This window comes from Coturnix japonica, chromosome 10, assembly GCF_054131305.1.
Source record: "Coturnix japonica strain WE chromosome 10, WE-NBRP24, whole genome shotgun sequence".
NCBI classification, from domain to species: Eukaryota; Metazoa; Chordata; class Aves; order Galliformes; family Phasianidae; genus Coturnix; species Coturnix japonica.
The window spans coordinates 873,376-886,958 of NC_140672.1; the positions used below are offsets into that span (position 1 = coordinate 873,376).

At 43.5% G+C, this 13,583-nt stretch overlaps 1 long non-coding RNA gene across 2 annotated transcripts in view; it reads left to right on the forward strand.

The window, feature by feature from the left end:
- LOC107323706 (uncharacterized) overlaps positions 1–13,583 on the forward strand; it is a 152,709-nt gene that overhangs the window by 102,522 nt on the left and 36,604 nt on the right. The window contains exons 8-12 of one of the 2 annotated variants that reach the window (XR_014932200.1): positions 4,777–4,918; positions 5,072–5,229; positions 5,599–5,700; positions 6,104–6,239; positions 11,350–11,528. This is a non-coding gene — a long non-coding RNA (uncharacterized LOC107323706). The remainder of the gene's footprint in view (positions 1–4,776; positions 4,919–5,071; positions 5,230–5,598; positions 5,701–6,103; positions 6,240–11,349; positions 11,529–13,583) is intronic. The other variant, XR_014932199.1, reaches the window with a different exon arrangement.

Sequence of the window (13,583 nt, forward strand, 5' to 3'; positions counted from 1 at the left end):
CAAACCTTCTTGATCGAGCAAGAAACTGGTATTTCATGAAACTCCTGTGCAACTTGGTGGGGTGCCAAGACAGAAAGCAAGGCACATCATTAGTGCTGTTTGCCTGACAGAAGATTCTCTATGGGCTCTTATTAATAATAATACTTTGTACTACTGATATCTTTCATCCAAGGATATGCAAATATTAATTGGCTGAGCAATTCCCTGCATTCAACTCGATGGCATTTCTCTGTTTATTTTTGTATAGCGCAATAACTTCTGAATGTCACATCTCATCAGCACAAAACTTGGGGGGGGGATGTTCTGCCTCTCAGTAAGCAGAGCCTCTCTGGTTTAGAGAGAGAAGGCTGGAAATGCTAAAATGAGAGGAAGGGAATGTAACACCAAGAGTAAAAGGTTCAGGAATAGGCAGAGAGTGGCTGGGGGAAGCTGTTGTGGGGAGGAAGATGAAGGAATATATAGACTCCTGTGCTTTCAGCACAAACTTAACCTTTTAGGGCCAGTTTCACAGCTGGTATGAGCTGGTACTGTAGATGAAGCAGTGTCAGTTTAGGCTAGTTGCAGATCTAGCCTTGGGTATCTTGATTGGAATCTATGGCGGCAATTATTCATGCTCACCATTTGTATTTGGGGACTAATTAACTATTCTGGGTTTCTATAAAGAATATTGTCAACTATTTAATGGCTCATTGGGTTTAGCAGGATTTCTAGCTTCTCTTTTATAATTTCAACAGAATAGTTATTGTGATTTGTGGCTTCAAGTAACAGCTAGCGAGCTGTGAGCAGACCGTGCGTATTATGATGTTAGTTCTACCCTTTGACAAATAAGTTTTAATTGGCTTTACATGGATTCCACTTGGTGATACAAGACATCCAAAGACAGATCTGATAGAGGAGTTTTTCTCAAAAGCAGTGCCTTTGTGCTAATGCGTGCTCAACTGTTCCTTTTCACCAACTTTAGGCAATGAGGAAGAACACTTAACATTAATTCCTGTACTTGTGAGTCTTGCAGCTGCCTTCACAAAGACATTCAAGCCAAGGTCTCCAGCCTAATTTTGCACTAACACAAGAACTTAATGTTTCTGACCAGCTCAATGCATGCTGAATACTTCTGAAAACTATCTCTTTGTCCAATGGAAAGAGTACAGTGTTCTGAATATGCAGTCCTGGTTTTGGTTGCAGAGCCTTTGAAAGCTTCACAACTCGCTTCTCGAGAGTTGTGTAACAAAACGTGTCCCATGTGATCTCAAAACTGCATTCCTTAAGGTAATGGGTTCCGATGCTCCAGCATCCTATCTGAAATTCCTCTGTAAGAGGATTTGAAACTACACCTCAAAGAGATGCTTCCTTAATTGCCCCTCTGCTGTAGTAGATGGAGGAGGCAGCTTGATCACAGACTGGCTGGGGCTTTTTAGATTGAACTCATGCCCTGTATTTCTTCAGAAGGAAAATGGGAGGCCGGAGAAGCTGAGAGCAGACAAGTGCAGCATTTTGATCTGATCATGCCCTTATCTTTCCTTGTGCCTTCATGTAGTTTTGGATCACAGGATACTCAGAGCTGCAGCAAGGCCAGGGCACCGGTGACTCCTTTGAGCTGTTTTGATTCTTTCTAGAGAAGGGTTCGATATTTTTGCTGCTCATACATAGGTAAGAGGGCAAACTTTGGAAGTAATGACATCTTGCTGAAGATGTTCCCACAGGACAGAAAATGAGAATGGGTTTGTAAGAGTTGGAGAAGAGTTGCCAGAATGAATTTATACTCATTTCCGATCAGATGGTTCCCATAATAGTTTCTCATCGCCCTGGAGCGTGTCTGTAGGAACTCCATCCAACTGAAGTAAACATTTTCTTTTGATCTGCGAGGTTTCATCTGAGATAGGTGTGTAGCATTAAATAATTCAGTGTCGTCAGCGTCTGTGATGTGTGTTAACAGCATTCAGATGAGGCTTTATGGAAGGCAGACTTGATCAAAAAAAAACACCCAACAACCTCTCAAAGTAGCTCTTTGGCAATAGGTCTGCTCAGTCTTTGACAACCTTCTCTGCTATTAAACAGCGAAGCCAATTTGTAGATTCCTAAGTGAGGGATTGCATGCACAAGCTTGCGTGCCCCCAACCCTCATTGCACCATTTGCACCTATGAGATGATCAAGGAATCCTGGTGGGAAAACTTGAATGGAAGTATTTGCATTGACATTGCAGCTTTGCCAAAGGAAAATACCAGCATGTGTGGAGGTGGGGGGTTTGTGCAGCTGAGAAGGCAGGGAGAGCAGCTCTCGGTCATGTTTTACACTCTGATTCTGCAGAGATTGGAGTGACGCTGAGCTGCAGAACAGGGCTTTGAAGCAGGACTCAGGTTTGGCAGCATGCTCTGGTTTATCTACACAGCAGTGGCACCACGGATGTCCTTAAGCACCTGAGGATTTCAAATAACAAAACAAGCGCAGAAGCTTAAAAACAGGAGATGATGTAACTGATCATTCTGCTTCTGCTGATAAATACACGTCTCCCACATCTACCAAAAAACCCAAACCCTCCAACAGGAATCTGTCTTCTGTGGTCTGTACTGCAGATCTCCTATTTAGGCTGCAGCTGCAGCATTTTAATCTGGCCCCCATTACACATAAGGTCTCCCTCCGTTTCCACCCCCCTGCCAGGAACAGACAGGTTTCACTTTTATGTTTATTTATTTCTCCTGTTTTGTTCTTTTCTATTCCTTCTCCGCTGCCCTTCATGTAGAAATATCCCCAGCTGATGTTCCTCATTCTGCATTTGCCACTGCATGTTTGCCCTAAAAGTCCTCCTAAATATTAACACCCTTTACTAGGTAACCACTGCTATTGGACATGGAGACTGTGTTCCTTTCCTCTCCCTCGCCCCAGGTGTGCAGTTTGACTCTAATAATGTAGGAATCATGCGTTTTTAAAGCACAATAATTTTCTTCTGCTTGAATTCGGTGGACATTGCAGAGCTGAGAGAAGAAAATGCAATCCATCTTCTGTGAAATGAACTCAGTCATCCTTCAGCTTATTGAGTGAGAGGGAATACAAAACAAATCCACAAACATCAAAAGCAGTCTACAAGGGATCAGTCCTTTTCTTTTTTCCATTTGTTTCCTTGATTAAAATGATTTTTAACTGATTCCTCTCTTAATTTAATATGACAAAATATAATTCACTTGAATATCCTCCCAAACCCCTTTGCCAAAGTGTATACTTGGCCAAAGAGGGTGGTGGGGACGGGGGGGTGAATCATGCTTGTGCTCTTTAATAATCTCTTTACTGTAACAGTGGAAATACAATGAGAAAAGTTCTAGCCCCATTAAATTCATTGGCAGCTTCCCACTGATTGAAACATGTCGGGAGAAAACCCCAGTGGTGATCGACGGATTTCTTCTGATATGAATAGAATGAGTCTTTCAAGCCATGTGTTTCTCCCCTGGAATTTGTTCTTGAGGCTACAGATGGGAGCAGTAATTTCTGCAACAGCATTTAAGCCCATAGATTGCTCAGCACAGACCCCACTGTGCTGTTCCGCACGCGCCGTGATTCCAACTTAAGAGGTCCCCGCCATCCCTGGGTTCCTTGTGGTGCTCACTATGGGAAGAAGGCTGGTGGAACTGAAATGTGTGATTAATTATGGCATAGGAACACAGCAAAAGACCAGCACCCCCTCCAGCTGATGGCTTGTTCTGAGAGGAGGGGACGTGTGCCCAGTTCCTTCCCTGGTCGCAAACCTTCCCAGTTAGATCATGCAGCGTCTTTTCTGTTTCCTGGCTGAATAAATGCTTCTGTGTAGGAGGTAGAAGAATTTCCAGCATTCCACGAAGATTATGAACGGATCCTCTTAGCAACCGTGTGGGGCTAGAAAACATTATTCCCATCTCAGAAGAAATCTGTGAAATGGTTCAACCAACGTCATCCAGGGAGACTGGGGCAGGAAGAGGTTTACAATCCGGATTACCCAACCCCATTTGGTGCCACGTCCGCAGCAAGGTCCTGACTCCCTAAAAGCTTCTCAACAGGAGGATAACTGAAGTTTTTCTATATTCTGAGAGCCGTGCCTATTCTTTGAACTCTGGCGCATAAAAGAAATGGGTAATGGAATCGAAGCATACCATGAAAATGAAGATCATAAAGAGCTATCTTTCCAAAGCCATACAAGATTATTTAGGAAAAAGTTGGGTTTTTCTTTTTTCCATCTACTAAGGCCATTGTTATTATATCAAATCTAATATCCTGAAATGAAAAGAAAGTCTTAAAGAAATTGAAATGAAGGAGTAATGAAATAAGAGCCACCAGACGCTGTTAGTTTAATATTACTCTTTAAAGAGTTGAATTTAACTGAGGGATAATTTAACTAAGACGCCATTAGTAATTTTTCTGCATTAACTTTAGAGCCAGATAGGAAACAGGAGTAAACTTCTGCATCTGCAGGGATTGACACTAGCAGAGGATCTGAGCATTTGCATTCAGAAACGGAGCCCTACAGACTGCCATCCTCCTCCTGCCCAACAGTGAGCCCTGGTGATGGAAGTGCCCATCTCCCATTGCTCTCTTGCTCAGCCCAGCCACCACCTCAGCTCTGTGCTGGCAACACCCGGTAGGATGCCATGGACCCCATGGCAATTCCATGCAAAGCCCAAAGCCAACAATGTAGGATAAATTAATGCTTAATTAAAAGCTGACGTAGGGAGAGAAATTAAATTAATGCCCTAATTAATGCGTCGGGTTTAGTCCAAATAGGAAATGTAACGATTCTCCTTTCCCTTTTTCAGTACTACACTTACCTTGGAGCAGTGATGAATTTCAGTTCATTTGGCCCCAGTCCTGGAAAACATCCTCATTAAAACATGTATTGAAGCCCACGCTTAATTCTCATCCTGCCATGTTTAATTGCTGGCCTGGATAGGCATGGAGGTAAGTATTTGATTAAATAAGGCGGAGCTATTGGGAAAATTTTGCATAATTGCCCCCAGTTTGCTAAGCTGATTTGACTCTTAAAAGCTCATTTAAAATCCTCAGTTGAAATAAGTAGCATTATTCAGCATTGCGGCATTTCTTTTATTCCAGTAGCTGTTGTGGGACTGGTATTCATAAAAAGTCACTCCTTTATGATGGAGAAGAATCTAAAATCTACCCGAGCAGCAAGTATTCTGTGAAGGAAACAGAGGCAGTCCCTTCAAACCCAAGCCATTCTGTGATTCTACGAGGATAGGAGAGGATAACAGGTGAGTACCAAAAAAAGGCATTATAGCCCTATTGTAGTTTGTTTTCTAGGTTTTGAGCTCTGAGTGATGTTATTCAGAGCCCTGTGGGATTTCCCTCTGCAACCACATGGCCAGAAGACAGGCATGTATAAAAAGCCAAGGTGCTCACTCGGTCTCATGGTTCTTAAGAAATGGCATTGAAAAATGAAAGATGTTTTAATACTTATTAAGAAAAAATACCACAAGTCTAAGAGAAAATCACAATAGGTGTCTCTGAGTCTCTTTGGATGGGATTCCTATTAAAATCAATGTGAGTTTTGCAAGTGGTGGTGCTCAGGCGTTATTGATTGGTGACTGATAGATGATTTGTGTGTTTTTCTCCCGTTGCAGTTTTCTCTCCCCAGCCAGTTTTTCATCCTTTCAGCTTTAAAAAGAAACCAGTTCTGAGAATTGAAGAGTGGACCGATTCTGTAAGATTCAGCTCAGTGTGAGGTCAGTGCATTCCTTCAGTCATGTTTCATATCCCAAATTGAAGGCCTAGAGAGAATGAAAATGCTCCAGTCGTGTCCTTTTGAGGGCAGGGGTGAATTTCCTTCTCTAGAAACCCACTCCACCCTCTCCAACGTGTGCACACAAACAGAAAGTTACTATAAACCGTCTGAGGTCAATGCATTGCATCAAACGACCGTGTTAATCCATAGCTCTGCATGCCCAGGGCAGATCCAGCTCCATAGGAAATGAGCACATCCAGAGCGTTTGTGTTTTCAGCATCAGGGAAAGGGGGAAAAAAGCTATCAGATTCTGAATCCAGCTCACGAAGCCTGGATGTCTGCAGTGTACGAGCATTTCTCATCCAGATACTCTGGCTCTAAATGTTAAATGTTTTTTTTATTAGCAGCTCTTCTATTGTGTGCACTGAAAGATGAGTCACTGCCCTTCAAGAGCAAAGCTGGGAATCAATAGACCTCTGTGAATTAGATAATGTGCTAAAATATGGATATCTGCAAAGGCATGAGAATTGCAACTAATGTGTAAGTAGAAACATGCAGTGAAAATGGCCCAGCAGACAGTAATCCTTCTGGAATCTTCTTTGGGACCCACCCCACTGGTGATGGTTAAGCATCCTGTTCGCTGTGACCACGTGGTAGATAGGAGGATGTGAAATTGAGCTCTGATGCACAGAAATTGAGTCTGCTACTCTTGATGACAGAAACTGCCTCAGGACTGGGGAAACCAGCTGCACTCATTGCACCCTGAAGCCTGATTAGAAAGGCATAGGTGGGTGATAGATGATTATTCCCCTTTCCCCAGTGCTGCTGAGATCCATCTGGACCCATCTGTGCTCCCAGTTACAAGAGATACATGAAAATAGTGGAGCAAACACAGCGTAAGGGAGCAAAGGTGTTCAAAGGGTTGACCCTGCTTTGAGTTGGAAGATTCCCTTCCAACATCAGCTGTCCTGTGAGATCCCATGAAAACCCAGTCCCATGCCGTCAGGCAGCTTTCTCAATGCAATCTGGAAGCATATTAAGTCAGAATAAATCCAAGTTTTGCACTAGCTATCCAGAAATAGTCCTGTGGTTACCTAAGACGTGCTCTCCCCTTTCTAAATGTTGCATAAGCAGCTTCCAAAACTTTAGTAGAGTTGTTTTATCTAATGAACCTTGCTAGCTTGCTGGAAAATAATTATTCAATGAGCCCCCAAAAACAGCGTTAGCTACAAGTAATGTGAGCTCCCACAACATGCTCATACATAGCAGTTCAGTTTGTATTGGGGGTTTTATTGTTGTTTCTCTAAACAGAGCGGATAGCCTCAGGCAGGTCTGAAAATTGCATCTCCAGCCAATTGGGGAAAGTGAAAGTCAGAAACAATCGTCAACAGAATAAATTCTTCCTCCTGGCACATGATGTGCTGGACTTGGCAACACCAGGTGCTAACTCCCCTTCCCCCCCCAGACTCCCACTCCCGACTGGGAAGGGAAACAAGAGCCATAAAATACAGCTATGCACACGTAGAGATAAAAGGCCAAACCAAATCCCTCATGTACCTCTGCAGCAGACAGAAGCAAAGCTAGACCACAAAGATTCATGGCAGTTAGTTGTGTGCTAGTATAATCCAGTGGATCATGTTCAAATCACTGAGCAGAAGTGGAAAAAAAAAGCCTGACATGGATATTTATGTGGCCATTATCCTTTGCCAGTCCTTTGCAGAGCACATTGCTTCGGTGTGAATTTTCCTCCTAAGAACCATCTGACGCAGGCACTTCTTATTATCCCCATGCTGGAGAGGAGAGGGGCTCTGTTGAAGGCAAATGACGACTGCATATTTATGTACCACTGGAAGACTTGCCCAAAATGGCAGAGGAAGTTCTTGGCATGACAGCAACCAAACCTCAACTTACTCATGTTCTGGGCCGAGATATTAATCCTCAGAGCATAGTTCTGAGGTATTTATTGAATAACCGTTATTTAAGCCTGTAAAAATATCAGATCTAGTCTATAGGAAGGATGCTGAGCTTATCTGTGTTGTTGTGAGGGTTGCAGCCACGCAGCAGAGTACAGAATCAAAGGCCAGAATGATACAATAATTAGTTATATTTAACTTATCCATTGGTTGCCATGGGGGATTAAGAGGTGATTTTCATGCAGACTGTGATATATGTTGGTTTATATCTAGCTGACAGGTATTCTTAGTGCATGAGGCCCCAGTTCTTTGACCTGAAGCCAGCTGATATTGATTTAGATTTTCTGTAGATCAGATCCTCTTCCTGGAAGAAAAAAAAAAAACAACCTACAGATGAAGCAGTGACTTAAAGAAATTACTCAGGGTTTATACAAGTGCAAATGTGAGAGAGGAATTCACCCCCAAAAGACCTGCCTGTAATAGAAGAAAGTCTCTGATTTCTCTCTTTTGCTTAAAACAAATCAGAAACCCCACTGTATTTATGTATTTATTTTCATTTAATTCTTGATGCTGGAATCAGTGGCATCTCGTGCATCTTGCTTCACTGAATGGTCAGTTTCTCCTTTCATCACCAAGGATCGGAGAAACAAAATCCAGCTACATCCAAAGGAGCTGCTCTGAAATCCCTGGAATTTCATGGGAGCTGATGTGGGAGTAGAATTTGGTCCAAAAGAGTTATTTTTTGCTTAGAAAGAGCAGTCGCTGCCAGAGAATAGGCTTGATAGAAATGTTGGCTTTCTCCTTCTGTAACAGAAACTTCATTTTGTTTCTGAAATGATAAACTAAAATGGGGGGTGTAAATTCTGCTTTCATCTGCTTTGGTGTAAACTGGGAGCAACTCATTGACTTTAAAATCCATGCTTGTTTAGAAGTATTCCTAACCTCATCTCATCGGCCAGAAGCCTTTCCTTCCTCAGATAAAATGCAAATCTGGAATAAGGGAGTTTTGCAGAAAGCTGAAGAAGGAGGAACCCAAATCCCATCAATATCCAACCAAATTTAGGCCTCTAAACTTCCTTCACTTCTGTGAAAATCCCAATCTATGGTTCAAAGAGAAAAAAAAAAAGTGCTGGCAGTTCCTTTAACTTACTGAAAAAAAAAATTTTAGAGAGTGTTTTATATGATTGAGTGTTGAAGAGCTGTCATAAAGCTTTTCATTTAGCAGCATCCCCAGATAGATAGCAAGAGGAGATTGCAATAACAGAGGAGAATGAGAAGGAGAGGATTTGCTGCGTTACCTCCAAACATTTCTCCCCAGGTCCCAGGCCCTACTCTCAGAAATTGAAAGTGTCTTAATTATTCAGGGGAAGAAGGATGCCCTGCTGTAACTTGTTGGATAATTATTCTGTGCTGACAGTGCCCTGAAGTACTTCACTGGTTTCTTTGCCTTCGAGCTAGCTGAAACATTGAAGTGTTTTGAGATCCGAGAGCCATTTACAGGAAGGGCATGGAGACCTGCTGTGAGCAGGAGGGATATCAGGACACACGAAGCAAAATGTCTCCTTAGAATCATAGAATAAAATCACAGAATCATTAAGGCTGGTTGAAAAAGAGCTCTACGATCCCCAAGTCCGCAATTAGAGGTAAATGCACTGGCATGGGCTGCCCAGGGAAGTGGTGGGATCACCATCCATGGATGTGTTGAAGAACTATGGAGATGTGGCACTGAGAGAGGTGGTCAGTGGTCACGGTGGGTTGGGTTGGGGTTGGACTTGGTGATCCTAGGGGCTTTTCCAGCCTTAATGATACTATGATTCCATTTAGGGACATGGCTAGTGGGCAATTTGTGATGGGTTGGGGTTGGACTTGGCAATCTCAGTGATCTTTTCCAACCTTAATGATTCTATGATCCACTTTTGGGGAAGTTTGGACTTCCAATGAGCACAGCATTGTCTAGCAAATCCCAAACCATCCGGGAACAGCAGCCTCCAGCCTGCCACATGAATGTGCCACCCTGAGTAGTGTACGTGGCATTGGAGCTCACACAGGCTGGCAAAGCTTCTCACACTCTGATGTGTTAGAAACATCCAAGCAAATGAGATGCGATACTTGGGTGTGAGTGTGTGGCTGTGAGGACTCAATCCTGCCAAGTGTCAAACGCTGCTGTGGTCCATCCCCCGGTCAATGGGAGCTGCTTGCCCAGCACCAGGCAGGATGGAGCTGCCAAGGCTCCAGGCACCAAATAGCAGCGTGTGAGAAGTCACACCGTGAGCATGCTGAGATGTTCACGACAGATCTTTCCAACAGTGAAAACTGCCTTTTCTCCTGCTCCCGCATTTAGCTAGCACCTGTCAAAGAGCATTAGAAGGGGGAAGATGACATGGAATTAAGAGAAAGATTTCTCATGGCCAGAGAATGGTGGTGAAGCCCACTGTGCTGCTTTCTGCATCAGAGAGCTGCTTTGTTAGTAAGGAAGAAAACCACCAACAATCCCAACGCTGCATGATTTTCTGCTGCTGGGTGCTGCAGGTATTTTAATCCACAAAGAAAACGAGTATATTTCATGTAAATTCATATCAAAGTGACACGCCATCCTTCAGCTTGCTAATTTAGGGGCTGGTATGCAGATGGAGAATGCTTGCTGCTTCCTCATAGTCAAACCCCTCTACAGCATCTCGCATTCAGCATCTATGGTGACACGTGGCTTTCTGGAAGCTTGGCCAGATCTTGTGCTGGTGTTTGTTTTGTTGCAGATCAGCACAAGGAGAGCTAGCAAGGGTTGGTGCTGGACTGGAACATAGTGGGATATTGGAGTAACCCTGGTGCGCACACCTTTGGCAGTCCCTTTCAAAGCAATTCTGTGATGCTTCAGAACAAATCAGTTCTGAAGTCTTTCAGACATCATCTCAGAGCAGTTTGGGCTCTAGGCTTTAGCATTTAGATCAGAACTTGTTCAAATCCACAGATGGGGCTGGGAAACCTCCCAGCTCCATGTGAGTGTCCTCACTGGTGACACTGGCACCAATTTTTGTGCCCTGTTGACCAGACAAAAAGAGACCTTCACTAATGGAATACAATGACATTCTTCCTGGCCCTCAGAGGAGAGGAAGGGCTCCAATTTAGGAGAGCCACATTTTAGTTTAATATCTCTATTACAGGATTTTTCATTGTAACCCTTTTGTCATTAAAAGCAAATAACTCCATCCTTTCCTTGTGAAATGCTTTAATATTAGTCCAGTCCTCCTTTTGGAATTGCTGTCATCTGAGTATAGATTATCTGTGCTTCTGGAAGCACTTTGGATTATTATTGTCTGGGAATCTCATCCTTTGGAAACAGTAAAGCCATCTCTTTTTCTTTGGAATCAAAGATAATTTTCCATGATCCTTTTTTCCTTCTCTTTTTCTCTTTATTCCTTAAGGTTTTGTCATCTTTATGCCAGTGAAACTATGCACTTCAAATTCTCATCCCAAGGTTTTGAGTTGATTTTCATGGCAGATACAAGCAGCGATGCCTGCACTGATCTCAGTCGTGGTTTATTTTTATTCTTATATATCAGCAGCTATTTGTCATGCTACCTTGCAGTGTGGGACTCACATTTATATGGTTTGGGGAGATGTAACTCATTTTCTGTTTAATCCACTGTCTGTCAAAGGGAGAGATTTAAGATAGAATACCGTGGGCTTTCTGACGTGGTTCACGATTTTTTTATATGTGTATTTATTTATTTTTCATGCAGGCTATGTCATTTGTTAGGTTGAGTGCAAGAGAAAGTTGGTCTTCCAGTAAATGTAATTTGAGACAAATTTTCAGCGTGCAATGGACTTCTGACATGATTTGGCAAGGTTCTGGAGTATTAACATTGTCCTCGTGAACCAGTCACACTGTCACTATAGTTCTGCTGCTAGGAAGGCCTTGGTAAGTTATTCCCCTCTGTATGTTCATAGGTTTAAAAAGGAAAAAGACGGTGATTAAAAGAAGATGGTGCTCTAAGCAACCTGATAAAGCTGTAGATGTCCCTGTTAGTGGCAGGGGCTGGGTGAACTTTAAGGGGTCCCTTCCAACTCAGTTCTGTGATTCTATGAGACTGTGAGAATGAATGCTTTTCTTGATGAAGCACTTTGAGATTCGTGGACCAACACTGTGGTTCTCATGGAGAACTGTGAGCAGGGAGCTCAAAGGGAAGGTGAGCACAGGGATGGAAGCTGGTGGTATTCAGAGCGGTGACATCGGAGGATGTTGGCTGAAATACAGGATCCCAATGCTGTGTGTATTCCTCATGAGAAGCAGATGCTGCTTCCAGACTGCAAAGTAGGGGGCTGCAGCTTGCTCACAGTTGGCAGCGAGGAGGAGCTGGGAGCCTCCAGGTTCACTCTTCCACCCAAGCTGTCAGCACCCCCCATGTCAGACATGTGGAGGTGACTCGCATCCATCTGATGTGACAGGAGCCAGGAAAAGCTCCCTGCCACCCCAACGTGATGCAAAAAAAAATCACTCCAAGTCCTTCTTAAAAAGAACAATGATGGAGGTGTGATTCTTTCATCGAAAGAGACATCCACGGGGTGTCAGCTAGAGAAAGACCGATCCCTGCAGCCCATACTATAGGAAGCCTTGCTATGGCTGAGGACGGCCTGCGTCAGTGAGCTGGTGGTTATTTTGGGTGGCTGCCGTATGTCTGGTGTGTCTCTGACTCTAAATGGGACTTCTGTGTTTTTTAAAGCCTTAAAAAAAATACTCACTTGGTGTGACGACAGATTTGCAGTTTAATGGAAGAGAATTTGGCTTGGGAAATCATCCTTGGTATGGGGAGGAATGAAAATGACAGGTCTCAGAGGCTTGACAGCACAGTGCAGCAGGCTTTGTGCATGGTGAGACTGTCTTGGTCATAGAATGGTACAATGAGATATTGAAATTCAGATGCAAAACTTCCAGCATTGCTTGGATCAGAGGGCAACACTTGGGTCTCACGCATCCTTCTGGTCAGCTGGGCTCACTGGTGATGCTGAGCTGTGATAAATTAATCTGAACCTGAGCCCTTCAGGAGCTGATGGATATTCTGTTAGCCTGGCGCAGGAAAATAAATAGCCAAGAATGAACGTGAGGTTGCTGCTTTTCCTTGAGGTTCTGGTTCCACAGCCTATAAATTTGAAGGCTCCAAACGCCACGAGATGCAACTTTCAGGAGAGAGAATGTACAGAGCACTGATGAGATGCCAGTAAACAAAAGAATTAGGCTGTATTACCAGGAAGCTCTCAAAGAAGTGAGTTCTGAAACAGCTTCCCATGAGATTTGCACCAGGCGGTGATATATTGAGAGCATTCCTTCATTGTCAGAAGGACAGACTGTAGAAAGCCAGCTCTGAGAGATCTTCTCCATCATTTCTATGAGCCACTATGCTTAGGTGCTGTCAGAAACACGTCAGAAAAGCATTTCTTCTGGATTAGACACTTGTTATCAGTCTGGAGTACCGGGCAATTGATGGTGAGGATTCATTGATGCACTGGACAAGGTACATGAAGGCTGGGAACATTTGTCAGCCTTGGCTGAGCCTCCTTCCAGACAAACTCCAGTACCTTTGTCACTTTAAGGGAGTTTATTACTTCTTAGTGAAAAGCCAGGGAGGAAATATAACAGATGAAAGGAGACTTGTGAGGCATTTCAAACCTGGTAAAAGAAAAGGAGCAGATGAATCTCAAAACAGTGCTTTGGAATTATTTGTGCTATGGATGCATAGAAAGTTTGTGGGTTTCTTAAGCTGCTTCGTGCCCTTACCCCGCTCTCCTGAACCTCCAGCGTGGCTGACCCAAAGACATAAATCATTCAATGCTATTTATCTGCCTTTCAGCACTATATAGTGAACTGGTCACACATCAGCCACTGGCAAAAGCAGTGCACAAAAGCAGCATGGAGGGCAGGTAGGCAGCAGAGCTGCCTTTACAGCCCTATTTGCCTGCGGTGGCGTGAAGCAAAGCC